Source organism: Mixophyes fleayi, chromosome 8, assembly GCF_038048845.1.
Source record: "Mixophyes fleayi isolate aMixFle1 chromosome 8, aMixFle1.hap1, whole genome shotgun sequence".
Classification (NCBI taxonomy): domain Eukaryota; kingdom Metazoa; phylum Chordata; class Amphibia; order Anura; family Limnodynastidae; genus Mixophyes; species Mixophyes fleayi.
In genome coordinates, this window is record NC_134409.1 from 122,640,735 (window position 1) to 122,655,125 (window position 14,391).

A 14,391-nucleotide genomic window follows, 5' to 3' on the forward strand; every position below is an offset into this window, starting at 1 on the left:
GCAAGTCCCAGCAAGACCTGGAAGCCATAAACTGACACTTGTAGAACTACAAGTGCAGCATAACCATGACTGCCAGAGCATACTGGCACTTGTAGAACTAGAAGCACAAGCATGCTCTGGCATCCCAGCCTCTCTGGGACCTGTAGTGCCATGTAGAATAATGCAGTAAAAAGAAATATTGACAGCTTAGAATAAAAACCTTTATTTAAAAGGATTCCCCCCAATCCCTCATTCTCCACTTTATTACTAATTACTAATTCTAAATGGAACCTTTTCGTTCCTCTTCCAGGTAAATCCCAAAAAAACCTAAAAACATATTAATGACCCTGAACATTTCTACACAGAGTCCAGACACGAATGACAGCCCAAATTACCTCTCTGCATCTAACCAATCCAGAGCTTCACTCTGATTGGTCAGAGCATGACAAAGCCACTCTGATTGGTTAGTTGCAGCTAGACCCCATATGTGGTCATAATAAACTTCTTTGTATCTTTTGTATTTACCTGGACAAACAAAAAGAATTAAGAGGATTCCTTTGGAATTAGGGGGACGATACAGAGGCGAACGAGGAATTGGGAAAGTATTTAAGTTTTAAATGAAAGTTTTCTTCTACTGTGTATTTGTTTTCTTAATAAAGTATTTTTCAATGTGAAACTACAGAACCCAGTGGACCCTTGATGCCATGGACTGCTGGCTCTTGTAGTTCTACAGCATCAGTATGCTCTGTTGGCCATGGGTATGCTGGCACTTGTAGTTGTACAAGCGTCAGCCAGCATACCCAAGCAGTTTATGGTTGTGGGCCCCTTCTCCTAGGGATCCCAGCTTGTGCTTTACACGGAGGTCTTTATCCCACTATGTGCAGATCATCATAACCACGTAAATGCAACATTTTTTGCAGCACACATTTTTCATGTACGTTTGCATATGTAATGTAAGTTTCCTCTACATGGGAACTTAGTTTTCTATCACCCTATCACACAGACAGCACACCCACATAGCACAGAAACCAAACAATCCATCTCACTGAGATCTCCACCTTCCAACATACATTCTCATTTATTTGGTACATTCTACAAAATGACAGCTGGAATCTGATTGGTTGCTATAGGCAACATCTCCACTTTTTCCAAACCCGCACTTTAGTAAATATACCCCATGGGGTCTTTAATGTTGTCTTAAATGTTACTTGAGACAGACTTCACGGTAGACATAGAGCGTGAGATCACGGCTTTGAATTGAAAGCAATACTAGACCCACGGAAGCTTGAGCACAAATGCACTAACAGAAAAGAATTACCGTGTCCCTTCTCTTCACATCCTTCACTGCCCTGTATCGACTTTTATACCTGATGTAGCCCTGAGGTGCTGTCTCTGAATCAGAACACAATGTAAGTGCCACGTATGACCACTCAACTCTAAAACTGGGCATTCAGCTCAATATGCCGCAAACCCCTAGGCTGTGGAAACTTCATCCTCAATGACTTAAGTCGCCACATATAGCTGAAAATGTAAATGCAGATATAAAATAATTTTTTAACAATAAGAGCACAGCGTCCAAGCAGATAGTGTAATAATTAGATCTTTAACATCTTAGTTTGGGGTAATAGGATTGCTCAAACTACCCAAAAACAATATATAATATATACACCTGTAACGACATATCTTATGAAAGCAAAACGATTACTATTAATATTATTACACAGAATACAAATAAGTACCTGTTCCAGGGGCGCACGCAAGGTGGGTTTCTGGTTCACCAGAAACCCTTTCCCTCCACGAAGAACAGTGTCCCGACATAGCAGCACTATACTATACAGCAGCCGCGGCGCTGTCAAACAACCGCATTTTTGACAGCGCCGCGGCTGCTGTTCAGTGCAGTGCTGCCGAAATGAAGCTGCTGCGTATGCGCGTTTTTTTTGGGGGGGAACCCCCTTAAAAATCCTGCGTGCGCCCCTGTGTTTTACATGAGGCACAATAGGTTTGAGAATGCGGATTGGGCAGGTAAACTACTGGGATATCTTTCCAGAGAGTGGATAAAAAATGCTAAATAGCAGCGAGTTACTAAACCGACGTTAACAAATGGCTGTGTCAGAGATTATTATGATAAATGGTATTCCTCACTGCTGAATGCCTCTCGTGCCGACTGAGAAGCACAGTTAGCTAACATTACGCTGCTAGCTCTTAACACTGAGGAAGCAAAGGCTTTGGAAGCTGACATTACCCTGGACGAGGTAACTTTAACTATTGCAGAATCACACACCTGTTAAACACCTGGGGGTATATTTACTAAGCTGCCTGCTTGAAAAACTAAAGATGTTGCCTATAGCAACCAATCAGATTCTAGCTGTCATTTTGTAGAATGCACTAAATAAATGATACCTAGAATCTGATTGGTTGTTATAGGCAACATCTCCAGTGAATTATTACTGCAATTTAACAAAAAATATTGCCAGGCCAGGTGAGGGATACCTAGCTGCCCCAGAGATACTGGCACGGAACGGTAACGTACCATTTCACTGGGTCAGCCCTTGCAGATGTGTGCCTCTGTGAGCCGACTTGCTGGGTCTCGAAAGTACAGTGGAAGTGAAACCCCAGAGACAGCTGTGCAGATATATATTTAACATTGATTTTTACGGCGCTGCGGAATCAGTGGCGCTATATGAAGAAATGATGATGATGATGAGTTTGCAGCAGTCACATGACGCAGAGACAGAGCAGCAGGAAGGACCGCCCCTGCCGCTCTGTAGCCTGCAGCCGCCTTATGCTGCCATTCACTCTTTAAGCCAGTGGTTCCCAAACTTTTGCAGTTCACGACACCCTTAGAGTCTCCAAATTTTTTCAAGGCACCCCTCCAAAATAATTATTGAGCAGTCCTGTTTTAGAAGTAGTTGGGTCAAAAAATTGTAATAAGTATTAAGGTCAGGACAGAAATACTTATTTAGTTGTATGCAAAAATGCCCCCTCTGCATCCAGACACTCTGCCCTCAGGCACTCTGCCCTCTCTGCATCCAGAGACACTGCCCCCTCTGCCCTCTGTCACGCTGTCCCCCCTCCTCTGCCCTCACGCTGTGTCCCCCTCCACTGCCCCTCTCACGCTCTGTCCCCCTCCACTGCCCCTCTCATGCTCTGTCCCCCTCCACTGCCCCTCTCACGCTCTGTCCCCATCCACTGCCCCTCTCACGCTCTGTCCCCATCCTCTGCCCCTCTCACGCTCTGTTCCCATTCCTCTGCTGCTCTGTCTCCATTCCACTGCTGCTCTGTCCCCATTCCTCTGCTGCTCTGTCCCCATTCCACTGCTGCTCTGTCCCCATCCCTCTGCTGCTCTGTCCCCATCCCTCCGCTGCTCTGTCCCCCTCCTCTGCTGCTCTGTCCCCATCCCTCTGCTGCTCTGTCCCCAATCTCTGCTGCTCTGTCCCCATTTCTCTGCTGCTCTGTCCCCATTCCACTGCTGCTCTGTCCCCATCCCTCTGCTGCTCTGTCCCCATCTCTGCTGCTCTGTCCCCAATCTCTGCTGCTCTGTCCCCATTCCACTGCTGCTCTGTCCCCCTCCCTCTACTGCTCTGTCCCCATCCCTCTGATGCTCTGTCCCCAATCTCTGCTGCTCTGTCCCCCTCCTTTGCTGCTCTGTCCCCATCCCTCTGCTGCTCTGTCCCCATCCCTCTGCTGCTCTGTCCCCCTCCTCTGCTGCTCTGTCCCCATTCCACTGCTGCTCTGTCCCCATCCCTCTGCTGCTCTGTCCCCAATCTCTGCTGCTCTGTCCCCCTCCTCTGCCGCTCTGTCCCCATTCCTCTGCCGCTCTGTCCCCATCCCTCTGCCGCTCTGTCCCCCTCCTCTGCTGCTCTGTCCCCATCCCTCTGCTGCTCTGTCCCCATCCCACTGCTGCTCTGTCCCCATCCCTCTGCTGCTCTGTCCCCCTTCCTCTGCTGCTCTGTCCCCATTCCTCTGCTGCTCTGTCCCCATTCCACTGCTGCTCTGTCCCCATCCCTCTGCTGCTCTGTCCCCAATCTCTGCTGCTCTGTCCCCATTCCTCTGCTGCTCTGTCCCCATCCCTCTGCTGCTCTGTCCCCATCCCTCTGCTGCTCTGTCCCCATTCCCCAAGAACACAGAAACTTACCAATGCTGCTCTGTCCCCATTCCCCAAGAACACAGAAACTTACCAATGCTGCTCTGTCCCCCTCCTCTGCTGCTCTGTCCCCATTCCACTGCTGCTCTGTCCCCATCCCTCTGCTGCTGTGTCCCCAATCTCTGCCGCTCTGTCCCCATTCCTCTGCTGCTCTGTCCCCATCTCTCTGCTGCTCTGTCCCCAACCCTCTGCTGCTCTGTCCCCCTCCTCTGCTGCTCTGTCCCCATACCTCTGCTGCTCTGTCCCCATACCTCTGCTGCTCTGTCCCCATCCCTCTGCTGCTCTGTCCCCCTCCTTTGCTGCTCTGTCCCCATTCCTCTGCTGCTCTGTCCCCCTCCTTTGCTGCTCTGTCCCCATTCCTCTGCTGCTCTGTCCCCATCCCTCTGCTGCTCTGTCCCCATTCCCCAAGAACACAGAAACTTACCAATCCGTCGGGCGCCGGGACCCAGCAGCCTCCTCTCTCCCGCAGCTTGTTACTGACGTTGATATTCAGTGACAGCTGCAGGAGAGAGGAGGCTGCTGGGTCCCGGCGCCCGACGGATTGGTAAGTTTCTGTGTTCTTTTTTTTTTGGGCTGGCCCGCGGCACCCCAGTGACAGCACCGCGGCACCCCTGGGAGCCGCGGCGCACAGTTTGGGAACCGCCGCTTTAAGCTGATTGCTGCACTGTGGTTTTGGGTGCCTCATTGTCCTCCTAGGAAGCTAACCACTGGCAGCACCGGCCAGAGCTGTAACTTAACATTTTCAATTTTAACCAAATTAACCTAAAATATTCATAAACTGCAACCCCGTTCAACATTGCGCCCTGGGCGGTCGCCCCTCTCACACAGTCCTAGTTGCGGCACTAGCGCCGGCACTTACCCATGACGTCGTACGGCTCTATTTAAGCCACTCTGCCACTTCACCAGTACTTGAGCTATGTGTTCTGTATTTTAACTTGTCTGAAATACCTACCTTCTATTGAAATACATTCTGTCGGGACAGCTTGTTCAACAACGTGTGTCTGACTGTGACCCTAATCCTGTGCATTGTTATATTGTTTTCACCTGCATTCCCTGCCCCTGACCTTGGATTGGATTCTGCTTTCTGAGCAGACTGTATTGACTTCATCCTGTCTCCTCCATTCTTCAGTCTGTCAGACCTCACTAATCAAGGCTAGACTGGGGGCTGTAGCACATGGGTCCATGCAGCAAAGTCCATCACTCTTTTGCAGCTGGTAAAGAACAAGGTTTCCTTTAGACTCCGCGCCCCCTGGGTCCAGCCAGTGTTAATTGCTAATGGCATAGTGGTTCGATGCCTGAGGTGACACCAGGGTATATTATTGGGCATTACAGATTCTGCTGTACATATGATTGACCATTAGTACTACTGTGGTACCTATTGTGTGGAATGAAGGTTATTATTAATGGACTGTTACAGCAAGCACCTTACTCAACATTACTACTACTGTTGTACCTATTGTTGGGAGTTACTAAAACTACTGGCGTTTTATTAATGTGCATGACTGTTACTGCTAGCATAGTACTATTTAGTAATATCCCAACTAAAAATCTGTCCCCACATTTTAAATTTACCTCCCCCTCCAATGCAACATGGTTTTGCCCAGGTGCAAAGTTACTCCTTTTTAATGCTTTGCTCTGCTTAATGACTCAGGCCCTTTAAGTGCTATCACCTACTATGTCTGTACTTTACTTGATAGTGTTAAAATTAGGGCTAAAATTATTTTAAACCTTTTAAAATCCATAAAGCTTTGAGGGTTAGATGGTTACAAAAATTGGACCGCCACTTTTAAATTTTCGCTGACTATATGTCAAAGGCCACACAATTTATGTAAAAGGATGTGTAAACTGTATGTATAATCTATCACAAATAAGACCAAAAGGGATCTGGCATTATCAGGATAGGGACATTCCTTTCACAAAATGTGAATGGTCTGATCAGGGGTGTGGTTAGGCAGATTGGGGATCAGGGATCTGATTGGGCAGAGCAGAGGTGTGGTTGGGCAGGTCAGAGAGCGATTGGGTGGTTTAAGGGTGGTTAGTGAAACAGATCGGGAATGTGATTGGGTGGAGCAGAGGTGTGGTTGGGCAGATCAGAGAGTGATTGGGTAGAACGGGGGGGTTAGTGGGGCAGATCGATAAAATGTTTTGGTGGATCAGGGCTGTGGTTGAGCAGATTGGGGATCAGGGATATGATGGGGTGGAGCAGAGGTATAGTTGGGCAGGTCAGAGATGTGACTGGGTGGATAGGGGGGCAGTTGCCAGATCGGGGATATGATTGGGCGGATCAGGGGTGTGGTTGGGCACAGTGTCGGACTGTGGCATGAGGGGCCCACCGGGGGACTGCAACGGTAGGGGCCCACCAGAGGGGGTGTGGTCATCCACCATAGAGGCGAGACCAGACACTAGAGGGGTGAGTGGTCAGCCCATGAAGGACTTAGCTAATGGCATAGTGTAGTATGTCAAGAAATGCATATAAAGAGTGCATAGTCTAGGCCCCGCCCCTTAAATCAGGACAAAATCTTTCTCCACTAGAATCAGAACCGTTGGCAGACTGTCCTGCTCTCTCCTACCTGTTCTTGCAGCGTTCACTACATTCAGGGGTTGGCTAAAATCTAGTCAAGCCCAGATGTTCCAGTTGTGCATTTAGATAGATGAGAGATTATATATATTATATATATTAGTAATAATAATGGAACAAATAACCGTTCATATTATGCCACACAGTAATGCCCCCAATGCATATGCCACACAGAAATGCCCCCAAACAATATTATGTCACACAGTAGTGCCTCAGTTTAATATATGCCACAATGCATATAATGCCATAGAGTACTGCCCCCAAACAATATTATCCCACAGAGTACTGCCCCCAATCCATATTATGGCAAGAACATGCTACTCCCCTACCCAGGTAGAAAGGGAACATTGTCAAGTTAAAAAAAAAAAAAAGCAAATAAAAAAATGACAATAAAATAAAGTAAACGTGACTTACCTCTGCTTCATCTCCTCTCTGTGGTCGGCTGGGCAGGGTCCTCGCAGCTCCTGTACACTGCCAGCATCACAACGTCATGACGTGGGCGAATCTTAATGGTGCAGGTGACTCGTCCTTTGCAACTTGGGTGGGCCCTACCTACATAGAAAAGGGCAGGGGCAGATTGTGAACTTAAAGTGGCCCTGGAAAAAAAGTCTGAAAGTGGCCTCATGTAGGCGGGGCCAAATAAATGGTAGTCGGAGCCCAGTATGTGTGTGCGCCCAATGTGAGTGTGTGCGCCTACTGTATGTACCTGAGTATGTGTGTTATTTTCTTGTCGCTTTCCTGACCTGTGGCTGCTGATGTCTTTAACTTAGTTGCTGCTTATCTGGATCCTGCAATGTTGGGAGTCCTATCACGGAAAAAAAAAGGGTACATGAAATTTAGAAAACTTTAATGAGCCCTTGGCGTTAAATCAATACTACACACGTTTAATAATTAGGCCTCTCTCCAGGACCAATTTTAAAATAATAGTATTTACTTTGATAAATAGATCTATTTCCCTCCAACCAGGCCCGACATTAAATTAATAGTATCCGCATTTAATAAATAAATAATATTTAAAATAATTTAAAATAATAATAAATTTCCCTACCTCCAAACAGGCCTAGCAATAAATAGCATTTAAGTTTAATAAATATAACTATTTCCCACAACCATCCCCGACATTAAATAATTCACATTCACATTTAATAAATAGCCATCCTGCCCAAACTCAGCCCCATATTCAATTAATAGGCCCAAACCACCCCAGCATTAAATTAAAGGTCCTACCACCTCATCTTAAATTAATAGGTCCTGCTATTAAATTAAATTGCCCCATCACCCCACAAATTCATTACCACCCATCAGCCACCACCTACCCCACACCCACATTAAATTACCACAAGCCCCCCTGCCCCCAATTCACTTATAATAAGCCCCCCTCTGCCCTCACCCCCATTTCACTTATAATAAGCCCCCCTGTTCTCACCCCATTTCACTTATAATAAGTCCCCTTGCTCTCACCCCATTTCACTTATAATAAGCCCCCCCTGTTCTAACCCCGTTTCACTTATAATAATCCCCCTTGATCCCCCTTGATCTTATCCCCCCTGCTCTCACCCCTGTTTCACTTTAACGAGCCCCTCTGTCCTCACCCCCATTACACTGCCACAAGCCCCATTGCACACACACACAATACCCTAACACACACACATTACCATAGCACACACACATTACCATAACACACACACACATTACCATAACACACACACACACATATTACCATAACACACATTACCATAACACACACATTACCATAACACACACACATATTACCATAACACACACACATATTACCATAACACACACACACACATATTACCATAACACACATTACCATAACACACACACATATTACCATAACACACACATTACCATAACACACACACATATTAGCATAACATACACATTACCATAACACACACACACATATTACCATAACACACACACATATTACCATAACACACACACACACGCACACACACACACACACATTACCATAACACACACACATATTACCATAACACACACACACACACATTACCATAACATATACACACATAACCATAACACACACACACATAACCATAACACACACACACATTACCATAACACACACACATTACCATAACACACACACATATTACCATAACACACACACATTACCATAACACACACACATTACCATAACACACACACATATTACCATAACACACACACATATTACCATAACACACACATTACCATAACACACACACATTACCATAATACACACACACACACACACACACACACACACATATTACCATAACACACACACACATATTACCATAACACACACACATATTACCATAAAACACACATTACCATAACACACACACACACACACACACATTACCTTAACACACACACACACATAAACACACACACATTACCATAACACATACACACACACATTACCATAACACACACACACACATCACTATAACACACACACACACACACACACACACACACACTACCATAACACATACACACACACATTACCATAACACACAAAACACACAACACACTTACTCACCTTGTTTCAGGCGCGCTTCCTGCACTGTACACATGGGACAGCACCTGTTACATGGTGCGCGTCCCTTGTGACTCCTGAGAATCATGGGATGGAATAGGCTACGCACGGGGGGAGATACAGGATCCGCGGCTTTGCTGTCACAAGAAGGAAGTTGGCCACTGCTCGCCCGCTGGCACCCCTGGGGGGGGGGTCCACCTCTCTTCAAAAAGGGGTGTGGTCCTAAAACGCCGTGGCCCAGCGGTGATTCTCTCGGTATCCCGATGGGCCAGTCCGACGCTGTGTGTGTGTGTGTCTGTGTGTGAGTGTGTGTGTGTCTGTCTTTCTGTGTGTGTCTGTCTGTGAGTGTGTGTGTCTATGTGTGTGTGTCTATGTGTGTGTGTGTCTGTGTTTGTCACAGTTGCCCACTTTCCCGGAATATTGGGGAAGCTCACGAGAAGGTAGGATAACCGCACACGTGAGTTTATGCTAGCACAGGCGCACTAGCCAGTATATGCATATATCAAGGAACTGCAAGAAGAATGAGTGTCCTCGTGAGTCAGCACAAGGCTTATATTACAAGTAAGTCATTTATTAGAGTTTGATAGATTTTTAATATTTAAAGAATTTAGGGCCAATTTATCAAGCTCTATGAACGCTATAAAATAGGGATTTTTTTTACTTTGCATGCTTTATTCAACCAGATATCATAAGTAATTGATCCCCTATGGTTCTGCATCGGAGACCTTAGTATTTATCAAGCTGTGCAGCAGTAATTTCAGTGCTGTGCCGCTTGGTTATCACTGATGTTGCCATAATGTTTACAGTAAAATAAAAATAATCATTTTACAACCCTGTTACACATACAGATCTGGTGGCGTGCCACCCATACACAAACTGTGCACAAAACTATAGGGTCCAACTGGTGGTGCAGGACATGCTCCTGGGCGGTACTATGTACTAGACACACCCACAGGTAGAGCTAGACCTGCCCCATGTGACAGAGCAGGACACACCCCCTTTGACAGGGGGCTGCTCCTAGATGCTACTTGCACAATGTCCCTGAATTTTCTTTTCAAAATAGTAAAGTAAGTCTCAGATAATCCTTAATTTACAGTTTATTTGATATGTATTCTCTTATCTGCATCCCCTTAACAGAAGTTTATTTAACTATACTTTCCTATTTGGGAAACATCCATTCTTTTTAGTTTAATATAAATACATGTTTATACATATCTCACAAGTATCTTTCTTTTAGACCCCCAATTCACCGGTCATTTTATAATTTATTACAGCTTACATCCTATATATTAGGATGATTGTTAATGTTTTTGACTGTTAGTAGCTGTATATAGTTTATTGTAACTTGTACACAAAGTATGCGGAGAAGCATGGGCCTTTCTTTGATAATTGAAAAAGTGCAATTTAAAAAATGTAATTTTAAGTGTCCCTCAATAGACTATTGAAACGTTGGGAGGTTTGGCTTAGATGTCAAATAAAAAACAAACAACCAAACATTAGAAACCATGGGAATTCACAAGAAAACCTCGCACAACCACTATTAGAACTCTTTTTTCTCCTATTTGTATTTAAACTAATAACATGTAATGTACAAAACATTGAAAAATGTAAATGTTGTTGGGGCCACTTTAATTAGCAAATAATGGCTGCTAGGTCATCATCATCATCAATTTATAGGTAATCACTGTATCACACATCACTGTGTCACATCATCACTGTATCACATCATTATGTTGTCGTGCTGCAAAATACTATATATTAAGTCCCTCCAGGCTGTTACAGTCAGTACTGACCCAAACATGGGAAACTGTAAAAGCAGAGAGATGGTAAGTAACACTAAGAAGAAATTACTAGCAGTATGATTAATAATTATTATATATCAACTTTTATGTAGCGTCAGCAAATTTAACATTTGAAGCATGATTCTTATGTATAATTTTTTCTATTTTTAGGAACTGGATCCAGATATCATCTGGTTTGTGGCCCCTCCACCAGAGGAGAATGGTAAGCATGTAATTAAAGTTCTGAAATTATAATATGTCCTTCTTTAATGTCCTGGCCCTTCCTTCCTCTTTATTTGTAAGGATATTCCTCTGTGCCAATCTATGCGTATGTACCAGAAAAATAACATCAATTCAAGTACATAGATCAGGCACTTAGGAATAAAATGGGTCAGAAGTGGAGATAGTTTGGCTAATTGCACTTAAGGTGCTAGTCAAGATTATTGACAGTTACTTTGTATCTTATCTACAGAAAGAATCAGCTGGTGGAGGAAGTGCTGTAAAAAAAAGGTAAGTCAGTCGTCATCTGTACATTACATTTACACCTAGGAATATCCATCCACTACAAAACATGTTCCAGATGTTGTGGAACTACATCATACAAAGTCACCATTTATACCTTGCAACTCTGCTTACCCTACTCTACTGATAACACACCTTTATAAACATATATTATCTTCTGAATTAAATCTCATACATATAATGTCCCATAAAGAGCTTATATTGTTGGTTAGATTGTTTTCTCCTATTAAAATGTTTTTTTTATTCTCTTCCCTGTACCATAGGAAACCTCAAAATACACTAAATTGGAAGAGGAGGAACCACGCAAAAGGTAAGTGACTTTCATAACTCCAGAAGAACTGAGAAAGTGTAAACACTTCTAAACCCCTTCCCCTCACAGTGTGTAGAATATTATATATATATATATATATATATATATATATATATATATATATATATATATATCCTTCTAAAATATTTGCATTGTGCACATGACTCTCTTGACCATTTTCATTTACCAGGTTTCTTTTTATTTTACAGGAAGCAGCCAAACTTCTTTGTACGAGTGCTGTTATGCTTTTGGTGTGTGACTGTCGACGTAGAGGGCGAGTAATACCATGTCCCTTTGGGCTTCCATCCTCGTTGTGGCTGCTGTGGGGAGAGTTCCTTCCTTGTTTAGGTGTACGCACCTGAGCAAGGTAGGAATTTTCTCCACAGCAGCCACTAACCTACTTCATTCCACCAGGATGGAAGCCCCACCAACATCTAAGAGTCCATGTGTATCAATCAATCAATAAAAAAAAAAAGCAGCATCCAATGTGTGGGAGTGGTTCTTTAAATGAATGAGTGTAGCAAGTCTCCTATTCTAACACATATTGTCCATGCTGATAGTGTGGACTATGTCCGGGATGCAGTGTTATGGTGCTGTGTGTGTTTTTATATGACTCAGGACTTGCAGGTGATTGGGAGGAAGGTGGGAATGATTGAATATGCAGCAGCTGTAAGTGGGTTTGTGGATGTGGAGGGATAAGAATGTGTGGGAAGTAATATACTGAGGGAACGGTCTTTATAGTGTTTGTGTGTGTGTAGGGGGTAATATATTAATGAGGGGAAACACAAATAATAAAGGGGTGGTGCTGATGTGTTATTGAGAAACATTATTAGGGAAGTAACTGTAGTTTGTATTTCTCAATGAGACGACCTGTAGGGATGGGCAGTATGGAAGGAGCTCTCAGTAGGGGAGGATGGTCTGACCTGTTGGATCAGATTGAGGCAGTGGTAGTACGAGTAGTGGGGAATCAGAACTTATGAATGGAGGGCATGCTCAAGGTCAAGCATGACATTTGAGGTCCAAGAATCTTTACAACTTCTAGGACAATTCACACCGTTTTACATAAATACAATACACTACCCAATCAGGTGCGATACTTCACCATCACCTGCAATAGGAAAGTTCAAAAATAACTGTTTCTTCTTCCCAGCTATTTTTAAGCTCAATAGTCCCATAAGAACCACCAATAGAACAGTCTGTTCCCCATATTTACACCTAACTAAATTATCTCCACAGCAATCTCTAACCTAATTCACTCAACAAGGATAAACTACTACAAATACTTCTAGCCTTTCCTACAACCAATAGGATCATCACACAGTCACAAACAGTGTGGGGTCCCCCCAAATCTCAGCCAACCAGCCCTAGGTTTAGCCAACCGGGACTAGAGACACGATAGCAGGGGAACCTGCAGCAGGGGGTCCCTCTGCCACGAGGTCCGGGTGCTCTGGTTTCCTCCCACACTCCAAAAACATACTCGTAGGTTAATTGGCTAGTCTGTGTGTCTGTGTGTGTGTATGTTAGGGAATTTAGACTGTAAGCTCCAATGGGGCAGGGACTGATGTGAGTTCTCTGTACTGCGCTGCGGAATCAGTGGTGCAATATAAATAAATAGTGATGATGATAATGATAATACATACAGACAGAGAGGTAAGAGGGCCCTGCTCACAGGATTCCAAAGCATGGGACAGTTCTCACTATATAGCATTTAGATGTGTCATTTAAAGAAACACTACTCAGCTGCTTAATGTTATCTACATATACCACACACACCACCCCTTGACTCTTTAATTACTATGGAATATTTCTCCCTTGAACCTTATACACTGAAATGTTTTCGGACAAAAATCGGGCAAATCAGCCAACATATCACCGTACGGACGGAAGTCGGGTTAGTGTGTATAGTGACACAGTGTCAGGGGCGCACACAGGATTTTTACGAGAGGGTTTCCCCCCCACCCAAAAAAAAAGGCTGGCCCCCCTCCCTCCATCCCTATAGCTTAGTATAGGCTGGGTGCCCCCTCCCTCCATCCCTATAGCTTAGAATCAAGGTTGGCAACTCTGAAATGAAAAACAAGCAACCGCTTAGTGAAAAACAAGCACAAAAAACAATCCTAAAAAGCCCCAAAAAAGCCCAACTTACAGGGGACAGGGGTGTTGTAGTAAAAACTAAAGTAAAATACACACATTTTCTTATTAAACATAATTACACCACAGCATCTTCCCGCCAAATAAAACAGGCTAGATCCACAACATACATGGACTGAGTAATACCACACAGTCCCATGATATGACAGTATAACATAGTGCTCTGAGAAGCAGTCATCTGACATGAGCAGATTACTGAATGGGAGGGTGGGTTGGTATATAGAGAGGGGTCATTCCAGGTTACCTGCTATAAGTGCAGTGATCGTACAGACACACCGCTTATTTCAGCAGCTTGTTGCAGATCGGCATCCCACAACACTATTATTATTATTATTATTATTAATTTTTATTTAT

General features: G+C 44.2%; 1 protein-coding gene and 1 long non-coding RNA gene across 3 annotated transcripts in view; one reads left to right on the forward strand and one right to left on the reverse strand.

Annotated features, from left to right (window-relative positions):
• The window catches only part of LOC142099667 (uncharacterized), a 270,464-nt gene extending 258,107 nt beyond the window's left edge, over positions 1-12,357 (forward strand). Inside the window, exons 1-5 of one of the 2 annotated variants that reach the window (XR_012678592.1) lie at positions 10,261-10,343; positions 11,229-11,280; positions 11,530-11,567; positions 11,843-11,889; positions 12,099-12,357. This is a non-coding gene — a long non-coding RNA (uncharacterized LOC142099667). Of the gene's footprint in view, positions 1-10,260; positions 10,344-11,228; positions 11,281-11,529; positions 11,568-11,842; positions 11,890-12,098 lie in introns of those variants that run through there. The other variant, XR_012678593.1, reaches the window with a different exon arrangement.
• Positions 1-14,391, reverse strand: part of PRICKLE2 (prickle planar cell polarity protein 2) — a 938,433-nt gene that overhangs the window by 689,113 nt on the left and 234,929 nt on the right. The window lies entirely within an intron of this gene.